Below are 4,465 nucleotides of genomic sequence, written 5' to 3'. Positions count from 1 at the left end.
ATATAATCATATACAACTTCTCTAACATTTTATACTTGTATTTGTCTGTGTCGGTGCAAATGATTTAAAGTTCATAATATTGCATGGTGATAAAATGATTGAGTATTATCAATTAAGTTATGATAGCACTAACAGATACACATATGAACTTGACAACTATATGGATAGTTGTTAATGAGTTGAATGACTAATGATGTCTTTAAGGGTTGGCTTTCAGTTTAATGATTCAACAAGTTTGCTATTATTTTTTTTGGAAATTGTTCATAGTTTAGAATTTTGGAATGAAGTTTTAGATGAGTAATATAAATAGAGCGATTATCATTTATTTATATATATAGTGGCTACACATGGAGAGTGCGGGCTATAGCCTTGGCCGACTGACAAACATTTGAAGTAAGAAAAATTGAAGCTTCACATATTTGCCAAGTGTCAATATAACTTGTAGTAAATAGGGAACACCTAGTTGTGTAGCTAATGAAATACAAGATATGATAAAAACTTATCCAAACATACCTTCAAAATAAATTAAAACTGGTCTAGAAGGTAAGAGTGCCTTGTCACTGCCGTATATAAAGGTGTGGAGATCCAAACAAGTTTGCATGACTAAATATTTTGATAAGTTGATGATTGTTACAAGTTAGTTCCTACACTATATGCGGAGCTCGTTAGGAGGAATCTCGGTTCTTATATTACTTTTGAGTACAATGACATTGATAAGACATTTAAGCGAGTATATATTAGTTTCAAGACGAGCATTGATGAGTTCCTAGCTGGCTGCAGACATATCGTGAGGCTTGATGCATGCCACTTAAAATCTAAATACTTGAGGGTGTTGCTTTCGGCAAATGTCATAGATAGAAATAGGGCTGTAAATAAACCAATGCACACGATGAACAACTCGAACTCGGCTCGCTTAATACTCAATCATCTTCGTTCAATTTAATAAATAAACAAGCCTAAACGATTTTTAAAAGCTCGGAACTTAAAAGAATTAAACATGAACATAATCGAACTTGTTCATTTATGCTCACAAACAAACTCATTTGTTTTTCAACAGCTAACTCGTTAAATACTCGATATTAAGCTCGATAATAACTCTCTTTATATATGATATATTATTTGAATGAATTTTAATTAACTAGAATTTATTTAATAAGATATTTAATAGTAATATATAATTATATCAATAATTATGTTGTTTAACTATTAATTATATATTTGTTTTATTAAAGTTTAGGATTTAGATATGAAAATATATAAAATTTGTGTGGTATGTATGAAATACCCTTTAAAATTAACTTTAAAATCTTGCAAATCTCACTTCCCTTTAGACTCTCATAGTTTCGTGTTTTCCAGTTTCACCCGAAACATACGAAACCTTGAGTTGTTAGAGCGTACAAGATTGAAGGCAACGACAAGATCGTGATGTGCATTGACCTCTAAAACTCTAGCCTCTCGTACATCTCTCTTTTCCACTTGGCTAAAAAAAAATTACCTGATTTAAAAGTGATGTTGAGAAAGTACAGTGTAAGTATTGTAAGTTATATATGATTAAAAATAAGGATGATACAACAACTCAATATAAAAAATATCTACAAATTATCCAAAAAAGCTAAGAAAATGACAAGTGTATATCACTGTGAGAAATCTAACACCTACATCTAAATGTGAGAATTGGGTGCAAAATCGGAAGTATGAGTATGATTATGTTAAAATATGAGAGATTACATCTCATATGATCATTATTCATAAATTAATTTCATTTTTATAGAGTTTACAATCAATAAATTAATAGGTGTGATCAAATTTTTAAAATTATTCATTAATATTTTATATGAAAATCTAGATACTCGTTTGAATTTTTATCTTGTTTATTAACTCGTTCACTTGTCATAAACAAACAAGTACAAATCAAGTTTATACATTAAAAAATTTAAACAAGTCAAGCTTGAACAATATATGAAAGCTCAATACAAGCTCAAGCTGAACATAAATAACTTGTAATTTTCCTAAGCTAATTCCGAACTATAACATACTCGGCTCGGCTCGATTACAACCCTAGATAGACATAATGGACTATTTGCAATTACATTTGTAGTTGTTGAGTTTGAGTCAAAGAGGTCTTGGGAATAGTTATTGCCAAATTTTAGCTATATCTTTTAAGTTTAAAGTTGTGCCAATAGGGTTTATTTCGAAAATAAAGAATTGTATGATTGAGGCATTACGGTGTACTTTTCTAGATGCAGAATATAGAGTTTGCAGATATCATTTATGAAAGAACATTAAAAAATATCACAATTTTCAAGGTAGCAAAGCGATTCGACACAATTTGACTAGCCTCAAATGCGTACACTAGATCAAAATTCGATGTGAAACTCAATGAGATTTTTGAAATTAACTTACAACTTAAGCATATCTGGTCAATCTTCTGTACAAATAGGAGAAACATCAACTTTTGTCTAAAATTAGAATTCAAAACAATACAAGCAACATATCAAAGTCCAACTCATGGATTAGAGAAGCTAGAGAACCAGTTGTAAATTCTGTGGATATGATTAGAGAAATATTAACGGAGAAAAAAGCTACAATAAGCTTAAATCAAGAAAATAGAGGGGAAATTAATACTTGCAGCTGAGGAGTACATAAGAGGGTTAACTAAATAAAAGACAGTTCATTATTGAACCTTCAACACAATACGTGGCCAAGTCGAGGGATATCAAGACAGATATAAAGTTGACTTCCAACAGAAAGAGTATATTTGTGGATATTGGCCAATGATTTATCGCCCATTTATTCATGTTGTTTACTTCATTGGCAATAAAGAGCTAGCATCGTGGCATACCTATGTTGATGAGTATTTTCATACGATCATGTATTTCTCCCATTGTTTTCAAGTCATACGTCATATATTGGTTGATTTTTAACATTATCAATATAATTATGGATATAAGATAGCCTAAGATGGTATATTTGTCACCCTCCTGGGAAAAAGTGAACAACTTGTACCTAACGACGAACTTCATATGTATGCACCAAATACAACAATACCTGGAAGAAAACTGAGGAAGCAGAGAATAAAAAAAATTATGGAGGGTCAAAACAAAAAAGAGTAAAATGACCAACAAATGAAAAATTGATTTAAAAATAGTTAATAAAAACATATGCAAGATTAAAATCAGGGGAAGAGGGATCTTTAAAAAAGAAAATTTAAATATCTTTCACTCTTAGAAGGCTGCTTAGAATTTGTAGGCAACGATAACCATGAGGGTTGTCAGTTAAGGACCTTGTTTTGTTAGCTTATAATTAGCAAAAAGATGGTAATCAATATGATTAGCATCAATAAAGAGATGTAGATTATCTTGCTCAAAAAATGAATCTCTAATAAAAGTACACGTGTGATCAAAATTCCTATAAACATTAAGCATAAAAGTTTTTATCTTGTTGCATGGAGGAAAATTTGGACCCCATAAGAGGATGAGCCCTACGACAGATTCAAAATGAAATTAAAGTAAAGCATAGACATCTAATAATTTTTTAATTACAAATTTGTATGTGAGGATTGTGGGAGGAGCTGTTATAATGGCTAAGGAAGGGAAATTATAGCAATAAGTGGTAGAGATGCATATGAAAATAAGTATTAAACTTCAATCCAAGCTATTAAAACCAAGAAGCATATAATAAATACCATGAGAAACAAAGCAAAAAAATTACGATGCAAACGAAATTACAGGAGGAAGATGACCCAAAAACTATTCTGCCATTAACACCGGACGAAGAAAAAAATTATACCTGGGTAAAATATCAACACCGGATTTGTACTTAGGCATGAGATCTACACTTCCACAACCGTAAAATCGAAATTACGGAGAGCTAACCTTAGGGACGAGGGACGTGCAAAGCCAAGGCTGCGAGGGAGATGACCTTAAGCGCGGGAAAAATATTACATGAGGACTACTGAAGTAGAGCTACTTTCTTCTTATGTTATTCTGCGTTATTTAAGTATTTATGTAATGGTATTGTGTTATTATAACATCAAAAATATTCTCAAAACAAATAAATAACACCACAATAAACAAATAGCACCACAATAACATCTGAATAATAAGAATAACAAATGTAATACTTTTCCTTGAGCGCCAGAAATCCTCTGCAACAACGATGGAGGAAATGGGCGCAGAAGGAGACGCGGGATGGCCATGAGACATGAGAGAGAACGACATAGAAAACGATCGACGGTTTTGGAGACGGGGGCGAGCGAAGCCCTACAGAGGAAAAAAAATTTACATAAAAGAGTAGCAAATAGGACTGTTACGGCTCGTTGTTCGTTGTTCGTTGTTCGCGAGAAGCTTGTCTTCGGCTCCTTCAAAATCTCGTCTTGGGCTCGTTCGCTACGAATAATATGAATAAATATTTGGTGTTTGAATTTGATTCATTTTGATATGAAATAATACTATATATATATATA

At 31.8% G+C, this 4,465-nt stretch overlaps 1 protein-coding gene across 1 annotated transcript in view; it reads right to left on the bottom strand.

Annotated features, from left to right (window-relative positions):
* Nucleotides 1-4,282: 4,282 nt before the first annotated feature.
* Nucleotides 4,283-4,465, bottom strand: part of LOC110021863 (pectinesterase 3-like) — a 1,781-nt gene continuing 1,598 nt past the window's right edge. The window contains exon 2 of the mRNA XM_020720547.1: nucleotides 4,283-4,388. The gene's annotated coding sequence lies outside the window, so the exon portion shown is untranslated. The remainder of the gene's footprint in view (nucleotides 4,389-4,465) is intronic.

The sequence above is a fragment of the Phalaenopsis equestris genome, unplaced genomic scaffold (assembly GCF_001263595.1).
Source record: "Phalaenopsis equestris unplaced genomic scaffold, ASM126359v1 Scaffold000150, whole genome shotgun sequence".
Lineage (NCBI taxonomy): Eukaryota > Viridiplantae > Streptophyta > Magnoliopsida > Asparagales > Orchidaceae > Phalaenopsis > Phalaenopsis equestris.
Note: the sequence above shows the minus strand (reverse complement) of the source record. Positions and strands in the feature narration are given on the sequence as shown.